Raw genomic sequence first — 18,649 nt, 5'->3', positions numbered from 1 at the left:
GAAGGATGTTGTGAAAATTGAAAGGGTTCAGAAAAGATTTACAAGGATGCTGCCAGGGTTGGAGGAATTGAGCTATAGGGAGAGGCTGAACAGGCTGGGGCTGTTTTCCCTGGAGCATCGGAGGTTGAGGGGTGACCTTATAGAGGTTTACAAAATTATGTGCAGCATGGATAGGGTAAATAGACAAAGTCTTTTTCCTGGCGTCGGGGAGTCCAGAACTAGACGGCATAGATTTAGGGTGAGAGGGGAAAGATCTAAAAGAGACTTAGGGGGCAACTTTTCAACTCAGAGGGTGGTACGTGTAAGGAATGAGCTGCCAGAGGATGTGGTGGAGGCTGGTACAATTGCAACATTTAAAAGCATTTGGATGGGTATATGAATAGGAAGGGTTTGGAGGGATATGGGCTGGGTGCTGGTAGGTGGGACTAGATTGGGTTGGGATATCTGGTTGGCATGGACGAAGGGTCTGTTTCCATGCTGTACATCTCTATGACTCTATGACTCTGTCACCTTAAAACTATGCCCCTAATTTATCTTCTATAACACTACCCAGGCCCCGACTATTAATTGCATTAATCCTGCCCCTGTTTGTTTTACCAAAATCCAATATCTTGCATTTATCCAAATTAAACTCCATCTGCGACTCCTCAGTCCATTGACTGAATTGTTTCAGATCTCTTTGTACTCTTAGATAACTTTCTTCACCGTTTCCTTCTCTAAATTTCTCTTTCTCTCACTCTCTCTCTGATGGAAGGAGCTCAAACCTGTAGAGGTTCTACAGTCAGGTAACTGTCTGGTTTGATACTCTTCACAGGGCCAGTGTGGACTTGTTGGGCCGAATGGCCTGTTTTCGCACCGCAGGGATTCTATGATTCTAAAACTGACCTGGTCTTTGCTGGCAATATTGATGTCAGGACAGAGTGTGGACCATTTATCCTTATTTGCCAAAGCCTGCATCATTCAGAGCATTGACAGAGACTCCAGGCAGGTTTGTGAGATTGAGCTGCATATTTTGTACAGTCTGAAATCTTTCACAGACTGGAATTTCTTTGATGGCTATAATCTATCCAAAATCATGCAGACTCAATGAATACACCACGTTGCTGTTTGGCAGGAAGAGTCGACAATATCAGCTTCAAATGAAAGCTAGAACAGCAGCTCAAAACTGATCACACAAATATTGGGACAATCTACACAGCTAAATCAGCAGTGGTCTTTATTGCTGCAGCTACGTAGCTGACGTGTTAATATTTTATGAAAATCAATTGCCATTTTTGTCCTCTTCTGAAAATAAGAGCTTTTAATCGAATTGAAGTGAATTAGACATGTACTCAAAAGAGTTTTTCGAAACTAGCGTTCCAATGAAAATGTTCAAAGTCTAGTAGTTGTGAGATTACCTCAGTTCATTTGTTTTCTTTTCCTGTCTATCAATAATCTCGGAACCAACCTCTCCAGCAGACGTTGCACAAATGCAACAATTATTGGAAAAGCTCAGAGATTAACCCCTTAAGTGCCGCAAATTTGCATTCATTTAATCTCCCAGCTTCCAGTGTGTGTGGTTTGATGAGTATGACATCTGCTGAAAAAGATCCATTTTCATGCTGTTAGACAAAATGAAATGTATTACCTCAAGTGCCTGTTGAAGTCAGTTCAATCATGGTGCTTGAGAGGGAACTAAATAAATGGTTGAGGAAAAAGATACATGAACAGGTAGAGGAGTAGAGAAGGCTAATTAGTTGTGGCACGGAGCTGGCAGAGATAATAGGGCAAAGGGTTGAAGCAGTCTGCTTTTGTGCTTAAACTTCTCTAATCCATGAGAATTGCTCCTTAAATTATAAATAATCTTTTTTTGAGTAAAAGTGACAAGACTGATTTGGTCTCTAATTGTCCCTGTCTGTGCCACTAGAGTTGAGCAGCATTTAATGGTAACATGAGGTGTCTGAAGCAAACCCACTTCTACCTGAAAGCCATAAAATGGATTCATGGTCACTGCTCTTGAGCATGGCCCAGTGACTGGAAGAAACATAGCAAAAGGAGAGATCTTTGAGCAGGTAGCTTGTTTCGGAACTGCTCCATGGATGACCAGAAAAGCAGAACTAGCCTTTGTCACACTTGGTTTAGTTTCTTAATTTATTGCTAAATTAGCAGTGAGACCAAATCTTAATTATTCCAATAACACAGTTATGGTAGAGTTTGTCCAATATCCTTTTGATAATCCAGCACCAGCTTTTAAAAAATGGGGAGGTCAAGTCACAGAGTCTATCCGACGAAGAGCTGGATTTTTTTTTAACCTTTCATAGGCATTAACTATCGGGGTATGAGGACAAGACAGGAATGTGGTATTAAGATAGCGAGTCAGCCATGATCATAATGAATGGCGGAGCAGACTCAAAGATCCGAATAGAGTCAAGATTAGAGTGGTGCTGGAAAAGCACAGCAGGTCAGGCAGCATCCGAGGAGCAGGAAAATCGACATTTCGGGCACAAGCCCTTCATCAGGAATAGAGGCAGGAAGCTTCCAGTGTGGAGAGATAAATGGGGGTGGCGGGGTGGGGGGGGTGGGGCGGGGGAGAAGGTAGCAAAGAGTACAATAATTGAATGGGGGTGGGGATGGAGGTGGTAGGTCAGAGAGGAGGGTGGAGCGGATAGATGGGAAGGGAGATTGGCAGATAGAACAGGTCATGAGGACAGTGCTGAGCTGGAACTGAGGTAAGGTGGGGGGAGGGGAAATGAGGAAACTGGTGAAGTTTTGCTGAGGACTGATCATTCATCCTCAGTGAGAGGAAGGTCAGGGGGAATGGTGAAAACTCAGCAGGGCTGGGAGCTAGGACCTGGGGTAGGTGTGGAGCTGGGAGTGGGGGCGGAGCCTGTATCTGGAGTGGGTGTGGTGGTGGAGGAGATTGGCGTGGAGTCATGAGCAGGGGTGAGCATGACCCAGTGACTGCAAGAAACCTCCCCCTTCCCCCCACCTTACCTCAGTTCCAACCTTCCAGCTCAGCACTGTCCTCATGACCTATCCTACCTGCCAATCTCCCTTCTCACCTAACCGCTCCACCCTCTGACCTATCACCTCCATCCCCACCCCCATTCATCTATTATACTCTTTGCTACCTTCTCCCCAGCACTCCCCCCACCCACCCATTTATCTCTCCACCCTGAAGGCTTCCAGCCTCTATTCCTGATGAAGGGCTTTTGCCTGAAACATCGATTTTCCTGCTCCTCGGATGCTACCTGACCTGCTGTGCTTTTCCAGCACCACTCTGATCTAAACTCTGGTTTCCAGCATCTGCAGTCCTCACTTTTGCCCTCAAAGACCTGAATAGCTTACTCCTGATCATAATCTGTTTAACACCTGAAAATTCAGTTAAGTTTGTGGGATAATAATTGTTTGATTGCTAACAAGCAATTGTCACTCCACTCCTAGCACTCCATGCACACTCCTTCTCTTCTCAGTCATCAACCCCGTCCTACTTCATCTCCTGACCATGTGTCCCCTCTCCCAACCCACACTGTTCACTTCACAGCTTATTGCTCAATCGAATTGAAATGAATTGAATTTATTGTCACGTATACCAGGGCACAGTGAAAAGCTTTGTCTTGCGAGCAATCCAGGCAGATCACAGAGTTAAATAGCATAGATAAGTAAACAATAGGTAAACAGCAGCAAAAACCAAAACACGGGTACAGGCAAATATGAAGAGTTTGTGAGTCCATTCAGTATTCTAAGAACACTGGGGCAGAAACTGTTACGAAACCAGCTGGTGCGTGTGTTCAGGCTTCTGTACCTTCTCCCCGATAGTAGAGATTGTAGAAAAACATTGCCAGGGTGGGATGGATCTTTAAGAATGCTGGCAATCTTTCCTTGACGGTGGGCCTTGGTAGTCTTACGCTAATTGGCATAAAGAATCAGTCAGCTTCCATAGAACTACATTCCAGAAGCTTGCTTTCAATCTCGCAAGTCATCTTTACAACTCCCTCAACCTCAACTTGCTTCAACCTTTACATCATCAGGACTGCTATAATGTAAGACCACCTCAATTAGCTCGGATAGCTCATCCCTGTGACTCAACTGTTAAATCATTGTCTCGTCTGGCAACATTTCAATTCCATAGTAATATGTTTTAAAGGTCACGCTTTGTAATATCTGGAGTTCTGTGAGCCTTTTTCATCTCCTTATTTACAAAAGATGTGTTTGAAGCAATTCAAAGAAAGTTCACAAGACTAATGTCTGAAATGGGCATGATGTTCAATGAGGAGAAAGTGAGGACTGCAGATGCTGGAGATCAGAGCTGAAAATGTGTTGCTGGAAAAGCGCAGCAGGTCAGGCAGCATCCAAGGAGCAGGAGAATCGACGTTTCGGGCATGAGCCCTGAAGAAGGGCTCATGCCCGAAATGTCGATTCTCCTGCTCCTTGGATGCTGCCTGACCTGCTGTGCTTTTCCAGCAACACATGATGTTTAATGAGGAAAAGATTGGATGGGCTCAGCTTGTATCTGCTGGCAGTTCAAAGAGCAAAAGGCAACTTGGTTGAAATATGTAAGAACCTGAAGGGTCTTAACAGGGTGGGTGTGGAAGCATGCAGAACAGGGGAGGTCACTGTTTAAACATAATGAGTTGCCCATTTAAGAAAGAGAAATGCTTCCTTTAGAGGTTCATAGGACAGTGAAGACTTTAAACAGACAGATAGGGGATTCTAGATAAACAAGGGAAGGGTGAGAGGGTAGTGGTTGTAAGCAGGAATGTGGAGTAATTAGATCAGCCATGGTCTTATTGAACAGCACAGCAGGCTCGAAGGGCCAAGTGGCCTTCATTTATATGTATGTCAAGTCTTTAGTTATTGTGAAAGCGTGTGCAAAATATTTTGACCACACTGAAAGGAGAAGACTTAAATCAGGAGAGATTTTTATGGCCTAAATAACTTGTGTAGATCCACCACTATTTTTATACGTAGCCACTAGAAGGACAACTTCTGACAATGTTTGTCTGACAAAAATTACATTCAGTGGTTTCGAGGAAAACAGCTGGTCAGCTTTAGTGTGCAACTTTATAAAGATTTGGTGTCCCCCAGTTGTTATGGGGTAAGGGTCAGTTGATGTTAGTTTCAGACAAGTCATTCCTGACAGGAACCTGGCTAGATAGCTGATAATTACTGTTTGTTTTATATTTATTTCCAAAGCCACCTTTTGCAAAAACAAACACACAATGGGGAGTCCTCAAGTTATACACCATAGAAACAGACCCTTCGATCCAACTGGTCTACACCAACCAGGTATCTGAAACTTATCTAGTCCAGTTGTCAGCATTTGACCCATCTCCCTTTAAACCTTCCTATTCATGTTGCCATCTAGATACCTTTTAAACGTTGTGATTGTACTAACTTCCACCACCTCCTCTGGCAGCTCATTCCATACACGCACCACCCTCTGCATGAAAGAAAAGCCCCTCAGGTCTGTTTTTGAATCTTCTCCTTCTCACCTTAAACGTACGCCCTCTAGTTTTGGACTCCCTACTCTGGGAAAAAGATCTTAGCTATTCACCCTATCCATGCCCCTCGTGATTTTATAAACCTCTACAAAGTCACCTCTCAGCCTCCAATGCTCCAGGGAAAAATGCCCCAGCCTATTCAGCATTATAGCTCAAAGCGTCCAACCCCTGCAACATTTCTGAACCCAGTCAAGTTTAACAACGTCTTTCCTAAAGCAGGGAGACCAGATCTTGTTAATGTTGATCTTGTTTTGTGCATGTGCTGTGCAGTTGTAACCTCTCTCTAAATGCCTTATGATCTGCATGTCCTTGTGTGCCGTGATCTGCCTGTACTGCTCACAAACAAAGATTTTCACTGTACCTAGGTACATGTGACTACAATAAATCAAATCAATTGAATGCTGTATTCTAAAAGTGGCCTAACCAATGTCCTGTACAGCTGCAATATGACATCCCAGCTCCTATACTCAATGCACTGACCAATGAATGCAAGCGTGCCAAACGCCTTCTTCACTATCCTGTCTACCTGCAACTCCACCCTCAGGGAACTATGCACCTCAGCTGGTTGGACAGCTGGTTCATGATAGCAACAGAATGGGTTCAATTCCCACAGCAGCCGCAGTCATCATGAAGGACTCTCTTTCGCAACCTCTCCCCTCCTCTCAGCCGAGGTATGATGACCCTCAGCTTAAACCATCATCAGTCACCTCTCCATAATGAGACTGTCGGGCTATGGTAACTTTACCTTTAAGCAAACAATGTAGCAATCTTTGTTTTGACAATAAAATTTTAAAAATTATCAACTATAGAATTGAAGATCGACACACATTCGAAGATGTTTAAACACACGGTAGAAATAGCTCTTTATAGATTAAGCAGAAACAACAGCTCTGCGTTGGAAATGGTAAAATCTGGCACAGCTTTCTAACATTGCAAATTCCTGACTGACAGTGCTTGGTCTGGGGCACAACTGTCTTTTAAATATGGTGCCAACACCTAGAATCCGAGCACAGGTAAGTAACTCTGCCACTGGAGAGCCGGTGATAGTGTAAGTGGGGCACCTTGGAACTGTGGTGTATACATAATCACAAGAGCTATGGAGAATTGTATGGAATAACTCACCACAGTTCATAGAGATAGCAAGAGAGAGAGAGACAGACAGACAGACAGACCCTCCATGACACTTGCCAAAATAGACAGTGAGCCAATTTTGAGTAAAATTCTGCCCTTTAATTCCTAACAAAGTAGTAAATTAGTTTTGCCAAGAATGTTGTGCACCTTCCAACACTGGTCTTGAATTCTGAAATATTCTTGCTCTCTGCTTCCTTGAGGATATAGAGTGGAGGCTGAAACAATTGCGACTTTTAAACGGCATCTGGATAAGTATATGAATAGGAAGGGTTTAGAGGAATGTGGGCCAGGTGCTGGCAGGTGGGACTAGTTTTGGTTGGGATATCTGGTTGGCATGGATGAGTTGGACCGAAGGGTCTGTTTCCGTGCTGTACATCTCTATGACTTTAAATGGCCCTATGGTTGAAAACATGACTGTTTTGCAAATGCTCATTAACTCATTTTCTTCTCCAATTGAAATTGAGTTGAATACTTGTTGCTTTTATCATGAAGGCATCATGATAGATCATGTGGTATTTACTAGACATGCCAACTTGATGGAGATTGCCACTAGAACTGATGGAGAGAATATCTAACTGTTGCCAAATATGTCTTTAAATTAAAGGACCATCCTAATTACTGGAAGGAAATTAATAGTCCAAATGTAGTTTGATGCTTGAAAAATTCAAACCAATATGAGATCTGTGAAATTTTATCTGAGGCTAAAGGTCATAGGATCAACTTATACGTGAGTTGACTTTTACACAGGTGTATAAAGTGATGGCTAAGTTATGGTTAGATTAGACAGCTTTGTGACTGATCAGAGTATTATTCTGTCTCTATTGGTTGGTAAAGGGGATGTTTGTAGATCTCTAGGTTGAAGAGATTTTGGTTTTGTTCCAGACAGTGTGAGAGTTGAAATCCCCTTTAACTTGTGGATCATTCAGTTCTTAGATTTGCTTTGCAGAAGATGCCTTTCCTGCTAAAACAGGCAATTTCTCCACTGCAGCATTTCGAGGTCATTTCATCTCATGTATTTTGTTCAAAGAGGATAGTTTGTTTGTAATCATTCATGGGATGTGGGCCTCATTGGCTGGGCGAGTATCTGTTGCCCATGCCTATGCTGTCCTGTTGAAACAGGCAATTTCTTTTTGCACCGTATCCTGCATCTCGACACTCAACCATTTCTGCTTGACTATATCTTGGACATTGCTCATCCTCATCTCAATGATGGCTTCACTGAGTTCTGTATACCCTATCTTCTAACTGAGTCATCAATTTTTGCTCTCAATCTGCTGTTAAAGTGTCGAGATTCTTTAAGTTGTTGGGTAGGTATGACACTTTCATGTGTCATCCATGAATACAGTACTGGTAAAACCACCATTTTCAATTCATCAGTTCGGTTGTTTGCAGATTGCTTGCCTTTGGATCGATCCCTGTCACTATCACTGAAGATGGTTCCTGAGGAGAGTAAGGAAATTAAAATCTCTACTTGACGTTGCATCTTCTGAAACACATCAACATATGATATCAGTCTGAAATCCGTAACTATTTGTTTACCTGGCTGTGTCACACTCTCAGTTACCTCCACTGAAGATACAAAAGACTTTAAGTGAAGTATACTGCTCATTGGCTGTCTGGTTGTTTGTGAATTCTTGCAAACTCTGCTGATCATTATAGTCTGAACACTTTTTTGATTGACAACAGTGCAAAACATTTCTGTCCATCCAGTATAGTGGCAGGTTTCCATCTTACTTACACTACGAAACAAATCTCTTATGCCAACGTAGCTAATCTCAATGGATTCTGTCGTGTGTTTGAATTTGACTATGAGTCTAGTGAGCCCTATAAAACTTTCCCTTTGTGAGAGGCACTTGCGAAGGTAGTTGCTTCTGCAAAAATCACAAGGCTGAGTCATGGGGGGGGGGAGCGGGTTGTATGTTAAGCTAGATATGCTTGCACAAGTAGCTGCATCTTGCTTCTGCAAAGATTGCAAGGCAGAATCACAAGGGTGTAGACCAAGAAATAACTAACCGAAAAGGAAGGTGGTCGACTGGTAGAGATAGATGTATTGACTTGACAGTTGCAATTGTCACGCACGTAGGGAGTTAGTATGAACAAGATAACCAAATAAGACCCAGTGTTGCATCAGCAAAAGTAATAAGACCCAGCTATCAAGGGGTTGCACACCAACAACAGGCCATAGACAGATGTGGTAAGCCGATTAGATTAGTAGCTGCACAGAGCAATACAACTATCAGATATGATACTGTATGAACTGTTCAACTGAACTGTATACATTGTAATGTAACCTCCTGATCAAGGTGCCTACTTTGTAGTCACCCGGCTTGCAAGAACGTATGAATAAAGACTGCTTCAGAATTTGACTCGGACTGAAATTATCAAGCAGTGAGCTTCGTTTCTCACACCTGCATTGTCCTTTGACTTGTTTAAATAGAACCAATGTCTTTTGACAGGTTATTCCATGATCAACTGTTCCTTTCCCAAATATTCCTTAACCTCTTGTTCTATGACTGGCTGCCTCTGGGTTAGTTGCTTCTTGAATGTAACTTGCTGCAGTGCATGGTTCATCGATAGTGGGTGGGGTCTTTGACAGATCGCCAAAGTGAACTGTGCCAAAATGAGGAACTAGAAAAGGATGGCAGACAGAATGGAGAACATGGAGGTTTGAGAGAACAGGACTAATGGTTGAGCAGGACACACAGTGAAACAGTGTGCAGCTAGAAGAGTTTGGGCAAGTTGAACATAATGTTTGGTAGTGCTTAGAGAGATGAGCACTGGAAAAAATGCCACATAATTCCAAATAAAAGTTTGAGTGTGGGAGTGGGAGAGAGATCCCATGTGATAGATGGTGTAAGTTCTCATAAGGAGTCTGGGGTTAAAGTTCAAGGTTGGTACATCAAATTCAACAAATATGAACAACCAATGGAGATGGAGAGAGGACAGGAGGAAGGAAGTTCAGCAACAACTCAACAGATGGCTTCTGTACTGCTATCGTTAAGTTCAAGAGTACTCTGGTTGATCGCCTGTCATTACTGGGGTAGAACCATACTCTAAAACTTAGATTATGATGGATTATTTTATACAAACAATGAGCTTTGGTGCACATCTAACCATAACCTGACTTGGGAGTGTTTGATGCTGAAACTGGATGCCAGAAATATGAAAATATTCCATTCTGCAGTGCTGACATCCTTCACCTTGCTGATTATAGAATTCACCGATAAACATAGAGAAAACTTGTGGTATCCATGGACACTGCTGATAAAACAGCCTTCAACCTATTGTACCTTCATAATCCTATTTTGCAGTCAGTTGGTTTGATTTTATATGGTAGAAAACAATTCAGATGCAAATTTATTTCAGTGCTTGTAATACTGATGAAATCAAATAATTTCTTTCAAAAAAACTGGGTTCATGTCAAGGTATAATTTGAATAATTAATTTGAGATTAATTGGAAAATAAAAAAACATAGTTCCTTAATTGCTCCTGAGTGCCTCCATGAATAATTGTATTGTTGAACGGATCCTATCTTACTTATATTCATAGTGAATGAGCATTAGTAATAACAGATGATGGTTGCTGATATGAATATACAGTTGCTTTAACTGAGAATTAAACTGAATAAAGCAGGTAGTTCTGTGCATGTTAATTGCCTGTCAATTTAATTGGATATAAAGGATAATTTATTAATTTTTGTAAGGCTTTTTAAGCTAGTTTTAAGTCACCTAACTTGCAGGAAGCAAGTATCTTAAGTTTTATTGATGAGGGCATTATTTGTTGCATGCAGGAGCTGACATTTTATAAGATATCCAGCATTAGACTATACTGTTGTATGTTCTGACTCTGCCACTGTCAGCTTGTGATATACCAGTTTTGATAGGTGACTGTTCCCAATCTTCTTTTCCTACTATTTTAAATGAATGAAACAATCGATCAAAATTAAACCAAATTAGAATTGACAACCCCAAGGCAGTAAGGAAAATGCAAGTTACTGATGAAATTTAAATCAAACTATTATTTTGAGGAGTAATGTTGCACTCCAGCCCCGTCATACCCACCAGTCAGGAAATGTCTGAAGTGTACCAGCAGATCCTCCTTTCGCTATGCTGAGAGTTTAGGATCTGTCTAAATGTCAGTAGTAGAGGATGGAACACTGTGATTTAACAAGGAAAAGCACTTAAGAAAAAAGTGAGGAGGCAGCTGCTGGAGATCAGTGTCGAGAGTGTGGTGCTGGAAAAGAACAGCAGGTCAGGCAGCATCTGAAGAGCAGGAGAATCGACGTTTTGGGCATATTCCCTTCAGCAGGATGAAGGGCTTCTGCCTGAAATGACGGCTTTGCTGCTCCTCGGATTCTGCCTGGCCTGCTGTGCTTTTCCAGCACCACACTCAAGGAATAGCACCTGCCTTACATAAGAGAGCAATAGGTACAGGGTGTTACTGGCTGGGTCAGCATTTATTGCCCCTCCCTCAGTGCCCTTGAGAAGGTGGTGGTGAGCTGTTTTGTTGAACTGCTGCATGCAAGGTGCAGTGATGGCAGCAATGTTTGTTTTTATGAAGTAAGAATTTTGTTTTTTTTTCTCTTTTGCTTTCCCTTTCTGGTAATTGCATTATTTTTATGTAGGTTTTGTTTCCCCTTCCCTCAGAGATATTTAACTTTACTGCTGGAGCCTTCTGTGTTCTCCACAGACCCTCCTTTGCTAAAGTCCCTTTCTTTCTGTGTGGTTCAACATTTCTCTTGGCTGACACTGTTGCCCCTGCACTTCACAACAGAAGGTCTGTCCCTGGAGTACTGAAGTAGCCCCATTGTTGATCTGATTCTGCTGCTGACTGTTGTCAGTTTTCACATTTCATTTGCTAACTGTACGTTCTTCAAATTGTAATGAAATTAGAATAGTAAATGGATTTTCTTCACAATTTTGTTTTCCTGCTTTAGGTTAAAAGGATTCGATCTTGCCCCATTGCTGATCACCATGTTGTACTTTCAAATAACACTACTGCTAGTCTATAGTGTTCTTGGATATTTTACTGTCTTTCTTTCTCTTCTATTTTAAATAAAACCATCAACTAAATTAAATGAATACTACATTCTCTGTGCTGAGTGCAAGGCCCATCTAATTAAGAGTGGGAAAGAAAGGACCTCTGGGTGAGTCTAAACAGGAAAGACACTTGTCTTACATAACAAGGTAGTTTCTTCAATAATAGCAATAGGTACAATTTGCACCATTAGTCAGGCACAATTGTTAAGGGTTCTCAGGAGCTATGCAGAATACATTTACGCCACTTGCGTGCTCATGATATTTTTGCTGTCTCTGATCGGATTGGGTAGAGTGCAATGTTACAGGAATATTAACTACAAGAAAACTTCTTGTGATTAAGCCTCCGCTGAGCTCCTCAACTTGGTGTTGTGAAAAACAAAACAAGCCAACATTGTAGCTAACAGTGTTAAAGTGTTCCTCCCTCTCTTTAAACTTTACCCACATTCCCTCTCGTTCCTTGCTTCTTGTAACAGACTGAGCAGTTCCTTGACATTTCTCTCAGGTTTGTTTATTGTTACCAGGCGGTGACTGGTTTTGATAGAGGTATTTCCACAATGTCTGTGCAGAAACTCTGTTCACAAGCAATATGAAAGACTTGACACATTGTCGAGTTTACTGCAGTCTTTTCTGAGCGACTGAGAACTATCCAAATTCTGTACCTCGGTGTTAACATTATGTACTCCCTGAAGTGTTTCAGCTCAGGTTAAATGCTGAGTAAAGAGCTCATAACACTGTAAAAAAATTGGAGTCTAATATGTTTTAGCTAAGGATTTTAAAGTCTCAGAAGTATCTATTTGCCAATTTCCACAGGTTGGTGGGGAATGTTGCAAAAATAACTGAGAGCCTCTGGAAATTGTTCTCTCGCTGGTATGTTTTTTGCTCAGAAATGGAGGTGCCGGTGTTGGACTGGGGTGGACAAAGTCAGAAGTCACACAACACCAGGTTATAGTCCAACAGATTTATTTGAAATCACAAGCTTTCGAAGCACTGCTCCTTTATCAAGTGAAGTCTTCAATCTTGTGATCTCAAATAAACCTGTTGGACTATCACTTGGTGTCGTGTGTCACTTCAACTTTTCCCAATACTGTCTCTGTATACTGGGCAGATGCTGTGATCGTACACCATGATGGTCTGTATCCTGAGCCCATAATTGTGCATCCATTAGAATTAAGGATCAGAAAATCATGATCTGCTTGTGCACCATCTGCTTATGCACGGCCAGTGAGCACGACAATTGTAGAATTAGATTTTTATCCTGCAGTTGGTTCCGCTTTAACGCATGTTTCTTCAATGCAACTTGGCTATAACACGACTGAAGAATGTGGACCATTATTTGTAGAACGTGAACGTTCCTTACCTGTATTGGCTAGAACATGATTCCAGCCCCATTAGTTCAAATGGCCTGGCAATTGTGCGATTTTCTTATCACGTGTGATCACACGAGAACCAAACTTTCTTGTTATATTGGAATCGACTGTAATTATCTTTGGGTATATTAAGACATGAAATCGCACCAGTAAGTAAGAAATCAAATGAGGCTCTAAGTTAATACTTTGAAGGCTTCCAATAAACACAGAGATTTTGCCTACAGGCTAGAAGGTAGTTATTTAATCCTAATATTGTGAAAAAGAGAGAGGTGTTAATAAAACAATTGTAAATCAATTATTTGACAATTATCGCACCCAAGGTGACTTTCCCAGACATTGTCAATGTCTTGATTTAAACAGCATGGAATTCATGTTGGGCTGGGAAGCAATAGGTCATTTTTCAAATTATTAAAGAATTATTGTGACCAAAAACGAATGCACTTTGGATTTACAGGCAACACTTACTTCCTGTACCCGAGATTTTTAAAGTTGTTTATAGCATATTAATCTGTTGACAGAGACAGACTGGGTTTATATGACCAAACCACTCTCAATTTTGTGGGGTTGTTCACACAGTGGATTTGTATGTAGTCTATACCGAGCCAAATGGCCAACTTCCAAATTTCCAAACCCACGACCAGTTCCTCTAGAAGGAGAAGGGCAGCAGCTATATGGTCGAGAGTGTGGTGCTGGAAAGACACAGTAGGAGAATCAACGTTTCAAGTATAAGCCCTTCATCAGGAAATCTGATTTCCTGGGTTTATACCCGAAATGTCAATTCTCCTGCTCCTCGGATGCTGCCTGACCTGCTGTGCTTTTCCAGCACCACACTCTCGACTCTGATCTCCAGCATCTACAGTCCTCACTTTCTCCTTCAGGTACATGGGAATGCCACTACCTTCAAGTTCCCATCCAAGCCACTCACCATCCTGACTTGGAAATATATCGCTGTTCTTTTATTGTAGCTGAGTCAAAATTCTGGAATTCCCTCCCCAATGGCATTTTGGGTCAATCCACAGGAGGTGGACTGCAGCGGTTCAAGAAGGCAGCTCACCACCACCTTCTGAAGGGCAACTAGTGATGGGCAATAAATGCTGGCCCAGCCAGCGACACCTACATCCCATAAAATGAATATATAAAAGTGACCGGTGAATGTGGATCGATAGGATTCAACAGTGGTTTCCAAAACAGTGGATGAGCTAAACAGGACAGGAAACTTAACACAGATGTAAATGTAAAATAACATGCACCACTGCAGAATTGGTGAAACATGCAGATAGTAAATCAACATATGCAGTCAAATGTGGAAATAGAAAGGATTTATTTGTGGTTATGAGGTACTCACTTGAGCTAACCAGTACTGTGAGCTGCATTTAGCCAATTTAATCAAATTTGAGAATGCACCGGAACCAAGTATGAACGCATTATTTTAGCTTTGTGTAGCTTCTAATTACATTTGGGGTTATTTTCTAAACTAATATTGAAATTGATTCATCCAAAACATGATGTGGAAAGAAAGAACATCACTCAAGAGCATCCCTAAGTGTTTCAGACACAATGAATTTCTTTGAAATGTAGGAACTGTCGATATGTAGGAAGCATGGTAACCATGGTAATCATGTTTTCGCACAGGATCTGACAAAGAGCAATGTGAAGATTGGTTTTGACTGAGGGAGGAACGTTAGCCAGGTCAGCATCATTGGATCATTAGAGTCTGCCTGAAATATCACCAGAGGCAGGCAATGCCTTGTTTTAATATGTTACATGGAAAAAAATGTCACCCCTGACAATAAGATATCAATCCAGAGATATGTGCTTATGGTGCTTGAAGGCCAACATCTTCACAGTCAAGTGAAATATTTACCAATTGAGCCAAGTTAACACAGTTGGTTAGTCTGTTTGTCAGAATAGCTGTTAAAGTTGAAGTCTCCACCTTCTGTGAAATCTTGGCTCATTTCCATAACCCCCTTTCTGCTTCTTACCTTGAGAGTTGGATTTTTCAGAGTGAAGAGAAGTTTGTTTTGACACAGTCTTGGATATTTGAAGGACCCATGTTAAATTAGCACCATGTTTTGACTGTGACATACACTTCATGCCACTGTGCACCCATTCTGAAATTTTTCAATTCTGATGTGCAATGACTGTCCTTCATCTTGAATATTATTCAAGGGCAGTGCATGTTGAAAATAAAATGTTGCTGCTTGTTACGAATAAAGAACAGATGTTAGCTGTATTTCTTATGACAACTTATTAAATAAAAGTTTTTGTATTATTTTTGATACTCGGAGATTTCTGGCTCAGCCAGCATTTATAGCCCATCAATTGTTATTTTCTGAAGGTTGCAGTCAGTCACTTCCTTACGACTTTTCAAGTTACAATGGTGTCCCCACAATACCATTCAGGCCGAGATAGTTGGGTTTGTTCTCCTTAGACCTGAGACTCTAAGAAGGCATTTGATACAGGCAGCTAAAGTTATGAAGGGTTTAGAGAGGATGAATAAAGAAAAGAATCATTTACAATGGTGACAGGTTCTGTGACAAGAGAACACGGATTTAAGGCATTTTGCAAAAAAAATGTAGAAACACTGTGTAGAAATTGGAATCAAGGCCAGGTGGATCTCATTGATTGAGAGATCCCAGATTGGAGTTTGGTATCCTAGGCAACAGGAAGCCCTGGCTGACAGATATCAACTGAAGATTCAGAAGGTCTCCTCAGTCAAGGGACCAGCTCGGAGTTGGCTGGTCAGAATCCACGTACTGTGTGCATGTAAGTAAAGGGTGACTTGCTGAAGGGAAGCTGGCCTCTGTGCAGTTATTCCACTGTGTGAGGAACAACCTTTCATGCAATAGATGTTTAGGATGTGGAAATGCTTCAGTACAGAAAGGGACCATTTGGCTCATCATGTCTGTGTAGGCTCTCTGAGCAATTTAACTGAGTGTTAATTCCCTGCCTTTGACCCACAACCCTACACATTGATGTTATTTTAACAACCATCTTGAATGCCTCAACTGAACCTGCCTCCATCACACTTCCAGGCAATGCATTTTAGATTCTGGTTAGTTACCGTGTGAAAGGACCTGTCCACATATCACATTTTCTGTTTTTTTCAAAACACTTCACACTACCTATTAGAGTGGTGAATGCCGACTGAGTAGCAGTTTTTAAAAGATAAATAGATAAATATTTGAAGGAGAGAAAATGTCAGGGATGTGGATTGTTTTCCAAAAGAGCTGGCACTGAATATGTGGGCTGAAAAGCCCACTTCTATGCTTTTCTATTACATAATTTCATGATTTTAAGCCAATATGATGAAGACATAATTATCTCTGCCCAAGTCACGATGGTGTATGGCTTGTTCGCATATAATTGTAGCCTTTGTTATAGAGATCAATTGTTCTGCCTTGGATTATGGTAGTCTGTTTACTATTGCTGCTCACTGTGCTTGATTAGTTAGTCTGGTGTGGACTCAGAGCAAATAAAATAAACCGAGGTGTAAAACAAAAGAGACTGGAGCTGGAGCATGAAGTGGTCATTTTAACTAAAATCTGTTACAACCATGGAAACTTGTGTCAACTCTGCATCACCCTAAGAAATAGAATATACAACACGTCCTTCCTAGAGGTGGGAGTCAGAGATGTTGCTGAAGCACTTTTGAGGAGTTGCTCCAGTACATTCTGTAGGTAGTGCAGAAACAGCATGTTATAGTGGAGAGGTTGATATTGAAGTGATCTGATCAACCATCTAGCTGCTGGGTATAGTTTCTTTCCACTGAGTTTCATTGCATTCCAACTTCCCACCCACTGAGGGGCTGCAGTAACTGGTGGGCCAGAAAGAAGCCCTTCAGCCCATCATGTCTATGCCAACCACCCCTTAACATTTGAGCATTAGTATAAATCTACGATCTGTCACTTACTTATAGCGCAATAACTGAAGTTCTCTTCAGTTCAGGGATGGCTAGTATAATTCTGAGTTCATGAAATAGTGAGGTTTAATAATGCTTAAGGAACTATCAATGTGAGCTATTTGTGATATAATTGAGAATCACCTTTAACACACTTCTTTTTTTACTTCCTGCATAAATGCTAATTCCAAATGAATTTTTAAATAGCACAAATGCTAATGTTTTGGCTTTTTAAAAAAAATCATTCATGGGATAAAGACTAGACCAGCATTTATTGCCCATCCCAATTTCCCAGAGGGCAGTCAACCACATTGCTGTGGGTTTGGAGTCACGTGTAGGCCAGAGAATGGAAGTGGCTCAGTGGTTAGCACTGCTGCCTCACAGCACCAGGGCCCCAGGTTCAATTCTAGCCTTGGGTGACTACCTGTATGGAGTTTGCACATTTTCCCCGTGCCTGTGTGGGTTTTCTCCGGGTACTCTGGTTTCCTCCCACAGTCCAACGATGTGAAGGTCAGGTAAGTTGGCCATGCTAAGTTGCCCATAGTGTTAGGGGCATTAGTCAGAGGGAAATGGGTCTGGGTGGTTTACTCTTCAGAGGGTCTGTGTGGACTTGTTGGGCTGAAGGGCCTGTTTCCACACTGTAACTAATCTAATCTAAAGGGGAACATTTGATATTTAACATGTGATATTCTTTGTGTCACTGATGATTAGTATAATTTCAGTCAACAAATACAGCGTTCATTTCACGGCTGTTTCGAGTATGGCTGAATGTAGATCTGGTAAATTAAGGAAACATACAAACTAACATTAAAAGGGGATAGTGATGGTTCAGGTGCTGTGCCATCCAGAGAAAAGTCTGCAGGAAATTTGCAATCACTGGTTTACTGTTAACGTGGTCTCTGTGGTAAACTCTTACCTCTACATCACAAGGCCATAAAACCATAAGACATAGGAAAGGAAGCAAGGCCCTTTGGCCCATCGAGTCCACTCTGCCATTTAATCATAGCTGATGGGTGTTTCAATTCCACTTACCCGCACTCTCCCCCATAGCCCTTAATTCCTTGCGAGATCAAGAATTTATCAATCTCTGCCCTTGCAGACACACAGCGTCCCAGCCTCCACTGCGCTCCGTGGCAATGAATTCCACAACTCACAGTTTAAGTGCCACTCAAGAGCCTGAGTATGAAATTCAAAGCTGATACTCCAAAGCAATACTGAAGGAGCCCAGTACTGTTTGAGGTGACATCTTTCAGATGAGATGTTGAACTCTCACTTCCCTGTGCAAGTGCATTGGAAAGAACCCATGGCAATGTTGTGACAAAGGGCAGGAAAGTTAGCCACTGTGTTCTGGCCAATATTTATCCCTCAATCAACATTTTGAAACCAGATTATCTACGCAGGTTGGCCACGGCATTTCCTATGTTATAGTATGATCACAATTCAAAGCACTGCATTGGCTGCACAGCACTTTGAGACATCCAGTAGTTATGAAAAGTGTTATATAAATGCAAGTCTTTCTTTTTTTTGTGGCAGTTTCAGATCAGTTAAGAGTCACAGGTAGACAGGATAGTGAAGAAGGCATTTGGTACACTTGCCTTTATTGGTCAGTGCATTGAGTATAGGGGTTGGGAGGTCATTATGCAACTGAATAGGACATTAGTTACACCATGTTTGGAATACTGTGTTCAGTTTTGGTCTCCCTCCTTTCGAAAGGATGTCGTGAAACT

The sequence above is a fragment of the Chiloscyllium punctatum genome, chromosome 12, assembly GCF_047496795.1.
Source record: "Chiloscyllium punctatum isolate Juve2018m chromosome 12, sChiPun1.3, whole genome shotgun sequence".
Lineage (NCBI taxonomy): Eukaryota > Metazoa > Chordata > Chondrichthyes > Orectolobiformes > Hemiscylliidae > Chiloscyllium > Chiloscyllium punctatum.
This window is presented reverse-complemented; position numbering follows the sequence as displayed.